This window comes from Macadamia integrifolia, chromosome 8 (assembly GCF_013358625.1).
Source record: "Macadamia integrifolia cultivar HAES 741 chromosome 8, SCU_Mint_v3, whole genome shotgun sequence".
NCBI classification, from domain to species: domain Eukaryota; kingdom Viridiplantae; phylum Streptophyta; class Magnoliopsida; order Proteales; family Proteaceae; genus Macadamia; species Macadamia integrifolia.
In genome coordinates, this window is record NC_056564.1 from 9,684,539 (window position 1) to 9,704,939 (window position 20,401).

At 38.5% G+C, this 20,401-nt stretch overlaps 1 long non-coding RNA gene across 24 annotated transcripts in view; it reads right to left on the reverse strand.

Annotated features, from left to right (window-relative positions):
- Positions 1-20,401, reverse strand: part of LOC122086986 — a 40,218-nt gene that overhangs the window by 4,299 nt on the left and 15,518 nt on the right. For 8 of the 24 annotated variants that reach the window (XR_006142605.1, XR_006142611.1, XR_006142613.1 and 5 more), the window contains 2 exons: positions 19,343-19,428; positions 8,433-8,504 (listed from right to left, as the gene is read on the reverse strand). The exons of 5 other annotated variants lie outside the window; for them this stretch is intronic. This is a non-coding gene — a long non-coding RNA (uncharacterized LOC122086986). Of the gene's footprint in view, positions 1-8,432; positions 8,505-19,342; positions 19,429-19,495; positions 19,566-19,655; positions 19,704-20,247; positions 20,297-20,401 lie in introns of all 24 variants that reach the window. 11 more of the 24 variants (XR_006142597.1, XR_006142600.1, XR_006142607.1 and 8 more) reach the window with 6 other exon arrangements.

Here is a 20,401-nt window from a genome sequence, read left to right on the forward strand (position 1 = left end):
GCACCTGGTCGAAACCTTTAAAGGTTCTCCACTAGCTCTTGGGTCCTCTCAGGCCCCTCCCGAGAAAAATGTTACCTTTGATCCTTCGGCTGCACTGGGCTCCCTCCCCTAAAACGAAACCTTAGAAGGTTCACTATCAGCTCTCGAGTCCTCTTAGGCCCCTCCCGAGAACATTGTTTCTAGTCTAGGCCTCCTGACTGGCTCCGCCACTGTGCTCAATCTTTTAGGCCTACCAAAAAGGGCGTCATGCTCCCCTTGTCCCCCCAGTCACTTCTAGTAGCTTCATCGGGTCCCCCAGTTAATGTCACTACTACCTTACCACTGGGAAAACCCAGATCCATTCGATCATCGATTTTCTCCAAAGGAACTGCTCCTTCAGCTTTGACTACCTCCTCTTTTTGCCCTCCCCCCTCAAAGAATACCATTGAAGGCATAAAACCCCTCCCGTCCATTATGTTCGGGACACCCATCGTCTCCGGTCCTTGGAGCAATTGATGCCCAACCACCTCGCTTCAAAATGATCCCTTGGACCATCTGGAATGTGCAGGCCTCACTTGCCCCCCGCAAAGCATGCCTTCATCCGCTTCTCTCTAAAATCCACCCAAGTGTCTCTCTGTTGACTTCTTAAAACACGTGTCCTTGAGAACAATGGCCCCCCATTGCCTCTTCTATTGTCCCTTCCTGGTCCTTTCTCTCTAATAATGCTCATTGTCCTAATGGGCATATTTAGGTTCTCTGGTTTCCCCTTCTTAATGTCTTTGTCATCTCCTCTACCCAAGCCATCCACCTATCCATTTCCTCCCCCCTCTGGCTCCTCCCCTTGCTTCTTCACTATCATCTATGCTCTTAATAGAGCACAAGATAGTCTCTGCCTCTGGTCTGACCTGCGTGCCCATTATTCCTTCCACTGCCACCACCCTTAAGGCTTGGCTGGAGACTTTAATGTTGTCAGAGCCAGCCATGAGAAGGTCAAGGGTGTCCCCATCGACCTCCCTTTCCTTCAATGATGTATCAATGATATAGCCATGAATGACTTAAAATGGTCTGATGCCAAGTCCACTTGGCAAAACCATAGGAGTGGTTCTGCTAGGGTTACCTGTAAGCTCGATAAGGTTCTTGTCAATAAGGGTTGGCTAGACTCCTTCCTCCCATTCTTGCTTTGCCCTCCTTGGCATCTCTAATCATTCTACTATTTCTCTTTGTCCACCCCCACACTTCCTTTGATCCCAAGCCCTTTAAATTCTTTGACATGTGGTCCCTCCATAATGATTTCCTCTATGTTATCCAGGAAGCATGGGCAATCCTTGTCTATGCTTTCTCCACTTCCCTCATTGCCTTTGCAAAGAAGCTCAAGAATGTCAAATCTACTCCCAAGATCTGGAACTCCAATTCCTTTGAAAACATCACCTAAGTCTCTTCTGGTAGAGATAAGCTTGATGCTATCAAATCTTGCCTTCAACTAGATCTTCTCAATGTCTCATTGCCAGAAGAAGAAAAGGTCCCTTCTGCTGAGCTTTCCTATCTCCTTGCTCAGGAGGAAAGCTTCCTTAGGAAAAAATTGAGGATTAAATGGCTAGAGCTTGGAGATTCTAACTCCTCTTACTTCCATCGTTCCCTCGAAGTCAGAATGAATGCTAATTCCATCATCAAGCTCCTTTCCAGGAATAGTACCCTCTCCTCCATCCTGGATATCAAAGATGAGGCTGCCTCTTTCTTCCCTGATCTTTTGCACCCCTTGAACTCAACAAATTCATCCCCCCTCATTCCAACCCATCCCGTCGAATGAGGAAATCCTTACTGTTATCCTCTCCCACAAATCCAACAACACCCATGGGTCGGATGGATTTAGCATTGGATTCTTCTCATCGCGCTGGCACACCATCCGTGCTGACATTATCCTTGCTATAAGAAGCTTCTTCCTTAACCCTTGCCAGATCAAAATGATCAATCATACCTTCCTTTGTCTTATCCCCAAGAAAGAATATAGATTTTAGGCCCACCTCTGTCCAACTTCTTGTACAGATTCATTGTTAAAATTATGACCAACAACATCCAACAGGTTATTGACTCCCTAGTCAGTCCAAACCAATCAGTCTATATTGTTGGCAGAAGTATTTTTGAAACCAATCACTCGTAAATCCCACTCTCCTACTACCCTTCTCAAAATTGACATCCACAAAGCTTTAGACTCCTCATTTGGTTTAAAGGCCACATTCCCTGCCACAGTTTCACTGCCTGTGAGCTCTATCCAACTAGCTCCCTACGCAGTCTTTTCATATCCACCATCACATCCAGGTCTCCCACTCCTGCTGCTTATGCTGGAATGGGACTGAAGATGTTGACCATCTTTTTTTCTCCTACCCCTTCTCTTTTAATGCCTGGGAGAGTCCTTAGGAACTATTAGTCCTCCATAGACATATCCTTCTATTAGCTTGAGAATGAATCTAGGCTGACATGACTTTTCATTGATCCACCATCTATAATACTATGGAAATGATCACTTACTGTGCTACTATCAGTCATATCTGGATGGAACACAATCTCCATATATGGACATCCAATTCTCACTCTTTTGATAAGATTTGGAAAACCATCTACTTTGATGTTAACTCCGAACTTCGATACTGTAACCATCGATCGGTCCCTGATACCCCGAAGAATAGGCTCACTATTGTGTCCTACGGTCTCCTCTGCACTAGTATCTCCCCCCACTAATGTATCTATGTCCTACTGATGGGCCCATGCCAAGTGTCTAGTTGTTTGTGTCCACCCCCACCCCCCACCCCCCACCCCCTCACTCTTTTCCCTGTGTATTATTTTCCTCCTTGGTAATGAATTTATTTATTCATTTAAAAAAAGGAGATCTACAAACCAACATTTTGAAAAGTAAATGAAACATAAAAATGCCGATTCAGAATCAAAGGCAACTGAGATCTATAGAATAAGATTAAAATGGTTGTGTGGCTGAAGTAATAATAAGAAAAAATAAAGGAAAGAAATAGTAAATATCAAACCAAACTTGGAACCCAATCAAGTTCATTGAGCATGAACGCTTTCTCTACATGACCAATTTCTCCCTCAAGAACCACGCTTTCCACTTCTACTTAACCAAGCAAAAGAAATATGATTTTACTATTACAAATTCAAAAAGTAAGTGGGATGCGTTGTTTTTTAGGGAGGAAGTGGTCGTCCAAAGGAAGCGTGCTTACTCAGTGAACTTTGATGGGTTTAAGGTTTGTCTTGGTGGTTAATGTTTCTTCCCTTTAATTTTTCATACTAATATTTCACCCGTATAGTTTTTCTAATCTTATTCCATGGATCCCATTTGTTTTGACAAGGGAAAACTTTAACGAACAAACTTAAAACCATGGTTCGAAATCTCGTCGGAATTTCGATTTTTTTTTTTTTTCCAAAACGAAATAAGGCCTGAAATAACATTTGTACAATATTTTGGTCGAAATTAAGGTATTGTTTCGGCATCTCGCCTGTCTCGATACAATTCATGTGTCAAATACCATATCTCAGTCGAAATTTTGGTATTTCGGTCGAAATTTTGACTCTCTGTGGTTTCGGTTCCCTTTGCATATTTTGAAGGAAAAACATTCCAAGTCTCCAATAAGCCTCTAACTAACCAAATTTGACTTCCATTGGACTCCTACAAGATCTACACATTCAAAGCTTAGGAAAGGTAATGTTCTTTCTCCAAAACCAAGTAAAATTTTCAGAACAGTTCGACGATTGCTGCCAAACAAAGGTGCAACTCTAAATTTTTGCATTTTTATGTTCTAAGCATGTTTATTAACTTTAAAATAAGTTACCCACAAGGCTTCAGGTCAAAATATGGTCGTTTGACCACCGAAATAGTCAACCGAAACAAACAAAAAAATACATCATTTCGTCTGAAATTTCGCCGAAATGAAACAAAACTNCCCCCCCCCCCCCCCCCCTTTTTTAAGTTTTAGAATTTGGACTTGGAAGCTGGAACCATCAAGAAATTTTACAACTTGAAAGCATGAATACTGCATTGCACTAATGACAACTACCCACAATGTAATTCAGTGATTCTAAAATGTCTCCAAGAATAAATAAATCATGACCACATAAAGAGATTCTTTGATATACAACACTACTACAAAATGGACATTTACTTTTAGAAGCAGAGACATACTTCCAATTCCCTCAAAACACAAAAAGGGAGATCATACTAGCAAGGAGGTGGCTATATTTTAAGACATCCCATAAAATCCAGTAAAATTTGATTTTTGTGCTTCGGAAGACAACTCTAGGACATCAGGGGTATGGTATGTAGGGGCAGAATGGGTAAAGGAGAAAGAGGAAAGCCCCAGCTGATCCTCTGCAGTGCCAGAACCAAAGTCATAATAACTGGTCTAGTATCGGCAGTGGTAGTGTTGCAGTGTAGTGAGCTTCATGGGTGGTCTTCTTGGGGACATTTCTAGGTGTGGGTTTTTTTTTTTTTTACACCGAAGGGGGGGTGGGGGAGCTGGGGTTATATTTCGGCAAATGGGGTCAAACTAAAGGAACTGGTCCTCTCGATACTTTTTTCTCTTCCAATAAATTTCCTTGCTGCCAAAAAAAAAATAATAATAATAATACATTTGAAAATCAAACGACTCAGCTCCTTAAATCTCTTCCCCACCCCCGCCCAAGACAAAAATAAATAAATAAATATTCAGTCAATGATTCAAAATCGTGAGTAAATAAACACAAGGTATTAAGTATCCTATTGTATCCTCCGACACTAACTGATGCAATATCTTAAAATTTTGATATCGGTACAAATAAAAATCCTCATCCTTCATATATAGTCAATTAAAAGCACTCGTCTTGCGTATTTTGTTCTCCTTTTTATACATGATATATTTTACATATTACTTATTTAAAGTGTTTATGTTTCAAAATTGTATTTTTCATATATCCCAATCATTTCCATATGTATCTTTAGCTTATATTTCGTCTCTCCGAAACTACACAATATGTATCGACTCTTAAAATCACCCTTCTAATACGATACCCGATCTGCATGCTTTAAATCTAGATAAACCCACGTAGGTTGACTACCTATGGCATATAAAATATAACACTGAAAGTCTGATACTTATATTAACTATAGTTTACAACAATAAGGGCATAATGCAAAGCTTTTGTTACAATTAAATGTGAACATGAGCGTAGGTCTACCTTGTTAAGATCAAACAGTAAATGAAATTAGATAAGAGGGAAGTTGTATAGAAGAGATCACACATAAGCATCTTCCCAATATCCTTGTCCATTACATCCACAAGAAAGTAGTCCTCCATTACATACAACAGTGGATTTATTATCCATGGTTTAAGATCTCGGCAAGCCTAGTGTACGAAAAGTCGGTTATAGGGAATCCAATAAAATCAAAACATCAATCCTCCTAGGTACATATAACACTGTTGATTGAGGATTGTGGATTTTGGATTGCGGAATAGAGCCTACTAGCCTAGGGTCCGAAGAGTTGGAGACTACTTATATAGGGTATGAAGTCAAAGTACCATTTTAGGTTTGATTTTAAAAAAAAAATTGATGTTTCCATTGTGTTTAGAAGGTCTAAAACCTTGTTAAAAAAAAAAATTGATGTTTCAGGGCCTACAAAGACCATATGGCCACCGAGAACAACTATCGAGATGACCGGGAAAAAATACATGATCTCAGCGGGATCTCGCCGAGATCTTGTCAGATTTCCTTTTTTGGATCAGCAAGATGAGGGGGGAGAGAGAGATCTTAAACCTTGTTATTATCTGCGGAGGAAGACGCGTGTTATGCTAACAATGGGATTGGAAAACCTAAAAAAGAGAACATATAAAAAAAATTTATTCATCCTAATATCCTAAAATAAAAAATTAGATAGTCAAAGGGGGAAAAAGTATGTTGGACAAAAAGAGCACTTTAAAAGGATAAATTCCAGAACCTCAACATGAGGACCAAGCTCAATATCTGACAAAATGTTCACAGAACACTCAGAAACTTCTTCCAACAGGTCACGTTCCTCAATCTACAACCGTAGTTTCAGTTCAGAGTGTTGCCAATAATTCAGCTTCTGTTTAGTGTAGAGTCTAATAAGGAAGATGAACTTAGGTGTTGACAAGGACAAGATAACCTTCGATTCTCACCTTAAACCAGTCATCTACAGTTACAGAGGCATCAATGTAATAGTATGCCATAAACAATCCTTTCTAGTAAGAAATCGGTACATAACCAGTAGAAAGAAAAAACATAGCAGCTAGCAACAGCATGACCACCCACTCATTGAACACGAAAGATTCGTACATAACATCATGACAAATTTTCATTTCCCATTCCAAAAGCAGGAACAAAGTTCCCATTGAGATTGAGTCACAAGTGGAGGTTTGACCCAACCTTTTCAAGTTAGATTAGCTTGCTTTATTATTATTTGGTTTCCTAATTAGAGTAGGTTTCCTATTTAGACTACAACTGTAGTTTGTTACACTAGTTACGATAGACCTACGGTCTAAGTCTACCGTGGGTTTAGCAACTTCTTCATTATCTCTCTCTCTCTCTTCTCTTCTTCTTCCTTTACTGATCCTGGTTTGTTAAAATAAGCTTTCATAACAGTTCCAAATTTCAGTTTTTACCAGCATTTTGATCATATTCAAACCAAAATTTAGGGTCAAAATCTGCAAAATACGCTCGAAATTTGGTCTGTTCCACAACTCAACCCGAAATAGCCATTTTGGTGGCCAAATTATGGAATTTTTCCCTGAAATTGAAACTTCTTGTACTTATATAAGGATGTTTACATGTGTTTGAATTATTAGATTGGGGGAAAAAACCCCAAAGTGGTAGTTTTGCGTCAGGCCCTAGGTTGCTATAGGTTGCTAGAGCACGTTGTAGCCTACTATATCCTTTTATTTATAGCCTATCTACAAATAATTTAGTCTTATAACATAGAACATTTTGTAAAAATAATTAAAATATAGAATAGGAATGAAGAAACATACTATTGGAAAGTAGTACAAAAATTCAACTATTTTGAGCAAAATTTTGACCATTTCAGTCATTCCGGTAATTTCATTGAAACTCTTATCAAAACCTCGTAAACTCGTCAAGTCCTTGGTGGTTCAGCCACGGTTGAGACCGAGATAAACCCGCCAAAATTTTGGCATTTTTACCTAAACTTTGAACTATGGGTTGAAAATACTTTGTTATAATATCTTCCACCACCGGAGCTCAAGATGATACTAATTGAACTGTTCTGGGCCTAAATTTTAAACCCCAAAGCTAAAGGTGTTATACAGATTGAACCCTAAGAAATTTCTTATTACATATGAAAAGAAAGGTTAAGGCATCACAAAGCCTTAAATTAGACCCATATAATATCTAGTATTGAGAGATCTATCATGAGCTATCCCACAAAAGCTTTTTTAATGTCAAGGCTTCCTAAAGAGTGTTTATTGGTCACATCCCATATAAGAATGATCTATACATAGAGATAAAAGTTTTTCCCTGTACATTGTCATAAACTTTACTGTAGAGCTTTCCTTTGTTTTTGCTGTACACCTAATATATATACCTTGTTCTGCAATAATAAACTATTCCTTATGCTATACCAAAAAAGAAGAAGAAGAAGAAGAAAGAACTGTGTGCCTATCTCATTGGTAACATTCCAGGCCAAAAGAACTAGAGGAAGTAGCTCAACTCAAAATTACAGAGATTCCATTTGAATTCTTATATTCAACCCCCTCTAATGGTAGTTTAGTAATTTCACAGAATCTTTGCATCAAAATCTGGGCCACCTTTGTTTCTTGGATAATTTACCGCCGAGACAAATGTGGAGTCCTACATCAGATGAACCCACTTTTGTATATATGGTAGATCATGACATTTAACACTTTACTAAACTATGGCAATGTGAAGTGTAGAAGGATCTGAACATTTTTTAACATCTAGTGACTGCTATAGCGCAATTTAAGATGTAATATCATCATGCAATCCCTAAACTGAGACAGATAAGCATAGACCATTTACACAGAAATAGGTCAGCTCTCCTCCCCCCTTTTTCTTTGATACAGACTACTTGAGCCAATGATGTTCCCAGTCTTGTCATGGATATTATTACACCTGTCTTTACTAGCATGATTCAAGCAAAAGACCATGAAATTGCAAGAACCTGGCAGTTAAGCATTAAAATTTTCAAACAGAAATTTTCATCAAAGAAGAACAAAATGTACTTCCGTCAATACAATATAGAACCCATCCGAGACAAACAATAAATAAAAATAACTTCCAACTTGTTGAAAATAAGTTTGATTTGATCAAATATCAGCCAATTCTTGATCATACTAAATTTAACTTTAAACTGAAACAATCTTGTTAATATATTGAGAAAACAATAATCTTCAGACAAGAATTTACAGAAACCAAACCTTCCATTTGAGTAATTCGAGAAAAGCTCTCAGTAGATTCTTTCTTAGAAGTAAAACATCTTGAAGGTCACCCTACAAACCAAAAAAAAAAATGGAGAAAAAAATGTAAAATGAATGTACACACAAATACAAGTAACAGGGACAAACATACGATTTGATCCCAAGCCCTAAGGTGCAACAACCCAAATATATATATTTCTTATGGACACCTAAAGAACTTAAAGGTAATGTGGGGAAAGACATTAAAAAAAAAAAAGTTTCATTAAAATAGATCCATAAATCTCTTCTGAGAATAAATTTTACAAATACCAACAAAGCTGTCAGGTAATCTCATCAAAACGAGTAAGAAAATTCATAATGGATTGCATAGCAAGTAAATGGATGAATGCTTCCTTACCATGAAATTATAATGGGAAAAAAAGAGCAAATATTTACATAGTAAGCAGACCTGAAGGAAGCCAATAATTACTGAGAATTAATGATAACAATACAATCAACCCTTTAGGGAGATTTTTACATCCCATCAGGGTCATTAGATTCCCAACTTCCTGGTTGAACTACTCGTGCCAATGGAAGCTGAGGGTGATAAAGAGATGGCACATGATCATATGATTTGGCACAATAAGGAGTTATGCTGCCTTGATTCCCTCGCATGCAATGCTTAAGATTTCTACTTCCAAACAACTTTGTTCACCTAGAATCTTTCTAGAACCCTAAACTGCATTAAACATAGCCAGCAGAGAGCCAGATAAAGCAAACCCCTTGTCTAATCCCACTAATGATGTGGAATAGATCAAAGTCATTGGGCAACAATACTTAATCAGTAAAGAAAACAAGGCTGATGACATGTATTTATTTATTGAACTTCCCCAAGTCTCCACATTCCTCAATATATATACACTATACATCTACTCCAACAAGCAGCGCCACTTCACATGGCCATATGCTGTCTTCAAGTCATTTTGCATACTGTGTCAATGCATTCACTAGCAATAGCATCCAAGATGTTTTTCCGTTTCTGTACTAGGAAATAATTTTTTTATTTTTCACTGTTGTTATATAAGTTGGTGTTATTAAGGTTATCAGAAGTAACTGCAGCCTAATAGATTAACCCAATTCCGCTTTTTGGCAATTTTTATCATGACTCTTTGTAAAAAGTACTGTATTGGAGAAGAATTAAGTAAAGAAATATTAATGCGGGGCAGGTGGGTCCCGAAGACCCAACTCAAATGGTTGTGGGCCCCCTAAAGAACTTAAGCTACTCAAGTCTGAAATGGCAGATTTGTAATTATATTGGGGCTTACAAAATGGGATGGCAAAATTGTAAATAAACTTAAGTTGCAAAAACGAAATGGCAATTTTGTAAACAACAAGATATTCTAAGATGCCAATTGGATGTAGGGGAATGGAGGGGATTAGGAATTATTGTCTAAGGGTAAAGTAAGAAGGAAGCTAAAAGTAAGGGATAGCGCTGATTAACGTAAAGGAGGCTAAAATGGGAAAGTGAAATTAAAAGGGTTTTAATAACAAAGGGAAGGGAAGCATCGTCATCAACCTGCAGAAACAGAACCAGCGATTATACAACTTTGGTTTAGATAAGAGAACTCCTTTGGTAAGGCACCTATGGACAGGAGATTTCAAGAGGAGGATTGCAACCCCTATCTCTATCAATTCCAATACAACCCAAAGATCAGGTAATCTGTTTGGAGTAAGTTCCTGAAACAAGATCAGGTCGCTGAAATAGTTGCAGGTTCTAACAGTAGCTCGGCTCTCACCACACACTTGAGTAATGGGTGCCAAACTCTATAGGTTGAATCGCCCTCACGTAAGAATCATGCACATACCAAATCTCAGCCACAACAGTAGAGGATGTGAGGAGTTGGGTTCAGATCTGATGGCTTGCAGACACTGCCCAGAACAGAATATTCTCAGGTAAAGAAAGAAACCCAGACAATAATAAGGATGAAGAAGAGATAAAAAGGGTTGCTCAAGGGAAGAGAAGGAGAGGTAAGAAAGGGAGAGAGATCACAGGGAAGAGGGAGGGGATTCTCACGGAGGAGGAGGAGGAGGAGGAGGAGAGAATAAGAGAGGGGGGGGGGAGAGAGCACAGGCATGCAGGCTTTGGCCACAAGTCAAAAAGAAGGTCCATCTATAGGTTCTACAGGTGCAACCTTCATCGGATCATCGAGTTCACCTTGATTATGATGTCTAGTGTCAACCGGCTGTTCCACCTGTTGCTCATTGACTGTGATCACATTGTTGAAGACATGGTGCATACAATCAGACATGATCAGTGCATGGTCTTGGATATTCTTATATCGTATGTCATGAATACTGTGACTTTGCTGTCTGTTTGGGTTCAGAATTTATCTCAATGGTAACAAATCTTGTTGTAATGGCCTGGAGGGATGTTCCACCTCCCCTTTGGATGTCTTCTCGCCAATCTCCCATGACATCGGTTCTGCTGCCGACATTACTGCTGCAACCGCTATTGCTACCTCTCAGAACTTTGAGTAGGAATCCTTTTGTCCCCTGCTGCTACCTCTTTCACCCCTATGACCTCAGCTACCATGTTTTGCCCACCTGCTCTAGGCTCCTTGCACCTGGTCGAAACCTTTAAAGGTTCTCCACTAGCTCTCGGATCCTCTCAGGCCCCTCCCGAGAAAAATGTTGCCTTTGATCCTTCGGCTGCACTGGGCTCCCTCCCCTAAAACGAAACCTCAGAAGGTTCACTATCAGTTCTCGAGTCCTCTTAGGCCCCTCCAGAGAACATTGTTTCTAGTCTAGGCCTCCCGCCTGGCTCCGCCACTGTGCTCAATCTTTTAGGCCTACCAAAAAGGGCGTTATGCTCCCCTTGTCCCCCCAGTCACTTCTAGTAGCTTCATCGGGCCCCCCAGTTAATGTCACTACTACCTTACCACTGGGAAAACCCAGATCCATTCGATCATCGATTTTCTCCAAAGGAACTGCTCCTTCAGCTTTGACTACCTCCTCTTCTTTGCCCTCCCCCCTCAAAGAATACCATTGAAGGCATAAAACCCCTTCCGTCCATTATGTTCGGGACACCCATCGTCTCCGGTCCTTGGAGCAATTGATGCCCAACCACCTCGCTTCAAAATGATCCCTTGGACCATTTGGAATGTGCAGGCCTCACTTGCCCCCCGCAAAGCATGCCTTCATCCGCTTCTCTCTAAAATCCACCCAAGTGTCTCTCTGTTGCCTTCTTAAAACACGTGTCCTTGAGAACAATGCCCCCCCATTGCCTCTTCTATTGTCCCTTCTTGGTCCTTTCTCTCTAATTATGCTCATTGTCCTAATGGGCATATTTAGGTTCTCTGGTTTCCCCTTCTTAATGTCTTTGTCATCTCCTCTACCCAAGCCATCCACCTATCCATTTCCTCCCCCCTCTGGCTCCTCCCCTTGCTTCTCCACTATCATCTACGCTCTTAATAGAGCACAAGATAGTCTCTGCCTCTGGTCTGACCTGCGTGCCCATTATTCCTTCCACTGCCACCACCCTTAAGGCTTGGCTGGAGACTTTAATGTTGTCAGAGCCAGCCATGAGAAGGTCAAGGGTGTCCCCATCGACCTCCCTTTCCTTCAATGATGTATCAATGATATAGCCATGAATGACTTAAAATGGTCTGATGCCAAGTCCACTTGGCAAAACCATAGGAGTGGTTCTGCTAGGGTTACCTGTAAGCTCGATAAGGTTCTTGTCAATAAGGGTTGGCTAGACTCCTTCCTCCCATTCTTGCTTTGCCCTCCTTGGCATCTCTAATCATTCTACTATTTCTCTTTGTCCACCCCCACACTTCCTTTGATCCCAAGCCCTTTAAATTCTTTGACATGTGGTCCCTCCATAATGATTTCCTCTATGTTATCCAGGAAGCATGGGCAATCCTTGTCTATGCTTTCTCCACTTCCCTCATTGCCTTTGCAAAGAAGCTCAAGAATGTCAAATCTACTCCCAAGATCTGGAACTCCAATTCCTTTGAAAACATCACCTAAGTCTCTTCTGGTAGAGATAAGCTTGATGCTATCGAATCTTGCCTTCAACTAGATCTTCTCAATGTCTCATTGCCAGAAGAAGAAAAGGTCCCTTCTGCTGAGCTTTCCTATCTCCTTCCTCAAGAAGAAAGCTTCCTCAGGAAAAAATTGAGGGTTAAATGGCTAGAGCTTGGAGATTCTAACTCCTCTTACTTCCATCGTTCCCTCGAAGTCAGAATGAATGCTAATTCCATCATCAAGCTCCTTTCCAGGAATAGTACCCTCTCCTCCATCCTGGATATCAAAGATGAGGCTGCCTCTTTCTTCCCTGATCTTTTGCACCCCCTGAACTCAACAAATTCATCCCCCCTAATTCCAAGCCATCCCGTCGAATGAGGAAATCCTTACTGTTATCCTCTCCCACAAGTCCAACAACACCCCTGGGTCGGATGGATTTAGCATTGGATTCTTCTCATCGCGTTGGCACACCATCCGTGCTGACATTATCCTTGCTATAAGAAGCTTCTTCCTTAACCCTTGCCAGATCGAAATGATCAATCATACCTTCCTTTGTCTTATCCCCAAGAAAGAATGTGCCAATTCTCTAACAGATTTTAGGCCCACCTCTGTCCAACTTCTTGTACAGATTCATTGTTAAAATTATGACCAACAACATCCAACAGGTTATTGACTCCCTAGTCAGTCCAAACCAATCAGTCTATATTGTTGGCAGAAGTATTTTTGAAACCAATCACTCATAAATCCCACTCTCCTACTACCCTTCTCAAAATTGGCATCCACAAAGCTTTTGACCCCTCATTTGGTTTAAAGGACACATTCCCTGCCACAGTTTCACTGCCTGGTGAGCTCTATCCAACTAGCTCCCTACGCAGTCTTTTCCTATCCACCATCACATCCAGGTCTCCCACTCCTGCTGCTTATGCTGAAATGGGACTGAAGATGTTGACCATCTTTTTTTCTCCTACCCCTTCTCTTTTAATGCCTGGGAGAGTCCTTAGGAACTATTAGTCCTCCATAGACATATCCTTCTATTGGCTTGAGAATGAATCTAGGCTGACATGACTTTTCATTGATCGACCATCTATAATACTGTGGAAATGATCGCTTACTATGCTACTATCAGTCATATCTGGATGGAACACAATCTCCATATATGGACATCCAATTCTCACTCTTTTGATAAGATTTGGAAAACTATCTACTTTGATGTTAACTCCGAACTTCGATACTGTAACCATTGATCGGTCCCTGATACCCCGAAGAATAGGCTCACTGTGTCCTACGGTCTCCTCTGCACTAGTATCTCCCCCCACTAATGTATCTATGTCCTACTGATGGGCCCATGCCCAGTGTCTAGTTGTTTGTGTCCACCCCCACCCCCTCACTCTTTTCCCTGTGTATTATTTTCCTCCTTGGTAATGAATTTATTTATTCATTTAAAAAAAGGAGATCTACAAACCAACATTTTGAAAAGTAAATGAAACATAAAAATGCCGATTCAGAATCAAAGGCAACTGAGATCTATAGAATAAGATTAAAATGGTTGTGTGGCTGAAGTAATAATAAGAAAAAATAAAGGAAAGAAATAGTAAATATCAAACCAAACTTGGAACCCAATCAAGTTCACTGAGCATTAACTCTTTCTCTACACAACCAATTTCTCCCTCAAGAACTACGCTTTCCACTTCTACTTAACCAAGCAAAAGAAATATGATTTTACTATTACAAATTCAAAAAGTAAGTGGGATGCGTTGTTTTTTAGGGAGGAAGTGGTCGTCCAAAGGAAGCGTGCTTACTCAGTGAACTTTGATGGGTTTAAGGTTTGTCTTGGTGGTTAATGTTTCTTCCCTTTAATTTTTCATACTAATATTTCACCCGTATAGTTTTTCTAATCTTATTCCATGGATCCCATTTGTTTTGACAAGGGAAAACTTTAACGAACAAACTTAAAACCATGGTTCGAAATCTCGTCGGAATTTCGATTTTTTTTTTTTGGCCAAAACGAAATAAGGCCTGAAATAACATTTGTACAATATTTTGGTCAAAATTTAGGTATTGTTTCGGCATCTCGCCTGTCTCGGTACATTTCATGTGTCATAAATACCATATCTCAGTCGAAATTTTGGTATTTCAATCGAAATTTTGGTATTTCGGTTCCCTTTGCATATTTTGAAGGAAAAACATTCCAAGTCTCCAATAAGCCTCTAATTAACCAAATTTGACTTCCATTGGACTCCTACAAGATCTACACATTCAAAGCTTAGGAAAGGTAATGTTTTTTCTCCAAAACCAAGTAAAATTTTCAGAACAGTTCGACGATTGCTGCCAAACAAAGGTGCAACTCTAAATTTTTGCATTTTTATGTTCTAAGCATGTTTATTAACTTTAAAATAAGTTACCCACAAGGCTTCAGTTCAAAATATGGCCGTTTAACCACCGAAACAGTCAACCGAAACAAACAAAAAAAATACACCATTTCGGCCGAAATTTCGCCGAAACAAAACAAAACTTCAGTTTCTGAACCCACCTAAACGAGATTTCGAACCTTGCTTACAGCTTAAAAGGGATTAAGATGCACTAGATGTTGCTGTTGTATTTGTCTTTCTTATTTTACTTTTCTTTTCTTTAACTTCTTGCCATTTTTGTCTGTCTCAAGCTTTGCCACTTATGGATCCCATTCTATAATGGAAGGGATCCTTTTGGGAAAGTTGATGACTGACAAAATGGGAGGGACGTGTAAGGCTCTCGAACTGCCGTTTCCATCTCTGGATCTACCTCCACTTTTGTTGGTAGTGTTATCCATTAAGTTTCGGGTTCTAGATCGATTGATTAAGGATCTTGAATTGGAACAAACTAAGGTTTTTTTTATATGGAACTGGAAATGACACTATTGGCCCTCGATTGGACTTTGCAATGGTTGGGGAAAAGACTTGGATAGTGCTTCTTCAACTAGGTTCTGAGACGCTTATGCAGCTGAATTTGCTCAATTCTGAAATCAAACTCCCTTCCTTTTCCTTTTGGAGTGATATACAAGTGAGACCTCTCAATTGACTATAAGTGGCTTCCTCTGTTTTGATGGAGATTTTTCTTTCGACCTTTTGTATGTGGTCGGGTAACGTGTTTACGATTGATTCAGTCTAAGGCCCTAGCTTTAGCTTTCCTTCCTTAGGATTGAGTGGAAGCATAGATTATGCGACATGTGGCTCTTCATTTAACTTCAGAAAGGAAATCATTTCTATAAATATATTTGAATGGAACACAGCTCCTATAAGAACTACAAGTAACCCTCGCTCCAATCCCTAGAGAACGAGATGTAGGCCTTACTAATATGAAGGCAAGTGCACGGATGAAGCCACAAGGATTTGGATTAAAGGTTTTAATAAGCTGTTGGTTCTATGTGTTTGCTTTATATATGCTCGTCCCCCCATTCTTTATTTTCTTTTACATGCATACATTAATCAGAAGTAATTCCATAGTTCTATTAGATTTTGTTTAGTGAGTTTTTTTTTAAGTTATTTTAAAACCATGCAATTTTCTATTTTGATATCAACTTAGGGTGTAGAAGCTCCGTTCTGAGTTGAAAGTGTTTGGTATCAGATTGAAAGTTGAGGTTTTTCCTCCAGTCACTATTTATCAAAGTGGTGGATAGAAATATTAATATGGGTAGTGTTTGTGATTTTGTATTATGATTAATACCTGGGTTGTTCGACCCTTTATTGACTATTCAAAAATGCCAAATTTGTTTTAGTATTTGGACATAGAAAATCTGGTGTATAAACGAAAACAAAATTACAGAGGGTGCTCTAAAAGGAAAATTAATTGGGTGTTTGGCATATGTTCAAATTGTTATTCTGTATATTTTTTCCATCAGATTTTACCCTTTCATAGAGCTCCTAAGATAATGGTTCGTTCATGTGGAAGCGGTGAAACCTGATACATATGTCATGTATTATGTTAATTTCTTCGACTGGCCATTTTTGGAAGGTAGAGCAGCTTGTTAAGGAATTGTAATGATGGCACATATTATTGTTATCCTTTTTTATATGCCTCAAGATAAAACTGGTCTACCCAACATGAAAATTCCATTCAACCGAGAAAATCAAAAGAATAAGATGGAGAGGAAGGATATGGCAGGGGAGAAAGGGGAGGAGGAGAGGTGGAAGTTTTGTCCCTCTGTTTCCCTTATCTAATTCCTTCCAACTGGATTCACATGTCGCGTTGCAACGAAGAGGAGTACTACTACTTCCCTTTCAGAAATTTAAATCTATTTAGCATTTTTTTCGTTCCTTGATTCTAATGCAAAGATCTATGTTGCAGGGTGTTTAGAGGTATTTTAATGCAAAGATCTATATTGAAGGGTGTTATATGGTCTCCATACTGTGAATGGCTTCTAACACATACAACTGAAAAGAACTTTTCAAATCCTAGAATTGAAGGATAATAGATTTAGAGGAGACATGCTATTGAATATTTCTAACATAAAGATGCAGTTTCTTTTACCAGACTTATCTCATTTATTTCCTTTTCTTTTTAAGGTTCTTCTTTCCTTTCTTTGTTGACATGCAAACACAGATTATGTTTTCTTAATTTATCGATTCAACCCGATAGTGGTAACAACAAAACAGATTGAAGTGTGGCCTCTATTTGAAGAAGTTACAAGATTCAACAGGAAGCAACAATGAATAGCGAAGGTAGACGTAGAGAGTTCAAAGATTTTAGAATAAAACAGAAGCTTGTCCGCAAAGCTGAGGAACTTGAATCCAAGCTAGGTTTTGATCTATTTTCTGACCGTAAAAAAGAGGCTTGGATGGTTGTTCAGTCTTGCAACTGTGAGTGGTTTCATATGATAATTGCTTATTCATTCCTGCCTTATCCTCTTTTGATTCATTATATTTGGAGTTCTCAAGGTAAATGCTCTTATTTATATTCAGTTTACTTGTAATATTTATGACGTGGTTCTTTCTCATTACCTATTTGTGCCAAGTACACCAGTTTCCCCCTTATTTCTATGCCGCCACGAATGTATATTCATTTCCTTATCATGTGAAGAATGCATGTAGATTGTTATTAGATTTTCTCTCTTTCACATAAAGGCCTTGTCAATGCCTCTTCTATGATTAGATATCTAATGATCTTTTGTGTCTTTTGATAATTGAAAAATAAAAATGACATAAAACGAGTGAGAATGAATAAATATTTCATAGCTAATGTGGAAGGTGCATGTCAATTGCTCTATCATTTATTCAGTGAATAAATTTGGATTTCTTCGCTCCAGGTTTGGTTTGATCTTTACTATTTCTTCTTTCATATTATTACTTCAGCCGCATAATCGTTCTAATCTTATTCCATGGATCTCAGTTTCCTTAGTTTCTAAATTGGCATTCTCATATTTCATTTACTTTTCGAATGTTTGAAGATCTCCTTAGGCCTCCTTCTATGCAAAAATGCAGATTACTAGTTGTTCTTTTCATTTATAAAACCATAGCAAGGTCCGTGTGTATGCTACACTGTGGCACTTATCTTTCCTTTTGTGTGATCCATCATTTGGTTTACAATGCTTCCAAGTAGTAGATGGCCCGCACTAATGCAACCACTTTTCCTGTTCTTTTGATTCTACCTGTTCCGTCTTTAATCTTTCTCAACAGTCAATAGAGGGAGTTTTCCGAGGTTATTTTAATTGCCAATACGAATAATAGCAGTAGGAGTGAGGTTTAAGGTTTCCTACCTACACTACACTAAGGCGATGAATAATAAGGGTGGTTAAATCAGTGATCTAGGTTTAAGATTCATGTTGAATTATAGTAAGAGAGTTCAAGCTAGGTTCAATGATAGATAGGAAATCTGAATTTGAAAGACGATGATTTAATGGGCAAATTTACAATGCTTCCAAGTAGTAGATGGCCTGCACTAATGCAACCACCTTTCCTGTTCTTTTGATTCTACTCATTCCGTCTTTAATCTTTCTCAACAGTCAATAGAGGGAGTTTTACGAGATCATTTTAATTGCCAATACGAATAATAGCAGCAGGAGTGAGGTTTAAGGTTTCCTACCTACACTACACTAAGGCGATGAATAATAAGGGTGGTTAAATCAGTGATCTAGGTTTAAGATTCATGTTGAATTATAGTATGAGAACTCAAGCTAGGTTCAATGATAGATAGGAGATCTGAATTTGAAAGACATGATTTAATGGGCAAATTACGATAGCCAATGGGAGAAAAAGTACAAATAACACTGCTTTGAATAAGAGTTTTAGAAACTCGATCAATTAAAACTGCTATAATTTTCATTTTGATGCACACCCATGAAAATCTGAACCAGGTATTGCCTTCAACCATCTCTATCAACTGGAAAAAAAAAAATCCAATCAACATAAATACTAGTGAAAACCACAAGTCTCAATCGAATGTCTTCATTTTCAACCAGAATGGGGCCTTCTAATTGATATCAATATAGCAAACTGACTGAAATTCAATCAATTTCAACTTGGAACGAGGCGAGGGGGTTGTAAATATTTATGAATATAACAGAAATAACTACTTAATCACTTAACATGGGGAGGAGGAAAGCATGTAAGATAAATAGAGAAAAGTCACGAAAAAAACAGTGATTAAAAACAAAACACTAGCAGAGAATAAAAATAAAGACAATACCCCCAAAGCATTAATACGACTTGATCCCACTCAATCTTCAACTTGCTTTTTCAACTTTGAAAGTTGCTACATCAAGTTAAGCTTCTCCTTAGAAGCATCAATAGATTGTAGCTTTCATTAACTAGGGGAATTTATTGTGGCTTTACAAGAATAGCTAGTGAAGGGGAAAAATCTTGCAATTATATCATGCAACTGCAAACTTTGACCCGGAACTGGATTTAGTGTTTAACGAGAAATAAACTTACAAGAAGAATATTGCACACCCAAAAGGGTGCTCCCTTAATAATTGGTATGGGCAATTAAAATGACTTCAGAAAACTCCCAATGTTGACTATATAGAAAGCATAAACACAGCATGAGTGGAATCAAAAGAATAGGAAAAACGGTTGCGTTCGTACGGGTAATCAGGTATAGTCATTCTTTTGCAATAAAGTAGTCACGTCATTAAGAACAGCATCATCAATTGATCTACATGAAGGCATTGTGAATCAAATGATAGAACACACAAAAGAAAAGAAAAATGCTACAGTAAAAAATAAGTGACAGTGTGTTGCATACACAGGCCTTGCTATGGTTCTATAAATGAAAATAACAGCACCTAGCAATCTGCATTTTTTCATAGGAGGAGGCCTCAGGAGATCTTCAAACTAACATTTCAAAAAGTAAATGAAATATGAGAACGCTAATTCAGAAACCAAGGAAAATGAGATAAATGGAATAAGATTAGAACAGTTATGTGGCTTAAGTAATAATATGAAAAAATAAGGAAAAGAAACAATAAAGATCAAACCGAACCTGGAACCCACTCAAGTCCACTCAGCATGAACTCTTTCTCTACACTACAAATTTCTCACTCAAGAACTATGCTTCGCACTTACCTTGTACATCAGTAACAATAAAATCATCTATCTTTAACATAAATCTGAGAAATCTAAATTAGAGCAATTGACATGCACCTTGTGTAGTAGCTATGAAATATTTATTCATTCTCACTCGTTTGATGCCATTTTTATTTTTCAATTATCAAAAGCCACAAAAAATCATCAAATATCTAATTATATAAGATGCATGATAATAGCCTGCATGTCATAGCGAGAAAATCTAATAACTATATACACTCATTCTCCACACAAGAGGGGAATGAATATACCTTCGCGGTGGCATAGAAATAAAGTGGAAACTGGATGTACCCAACGCAACTGGATATCGAAAAAAAATGTTATAAATATTACAAGTAAACTGAATATGAATAGGAGCATTCACCTTATGAACTCCAAATATACTGAATCAGAAGAGGATAAGGC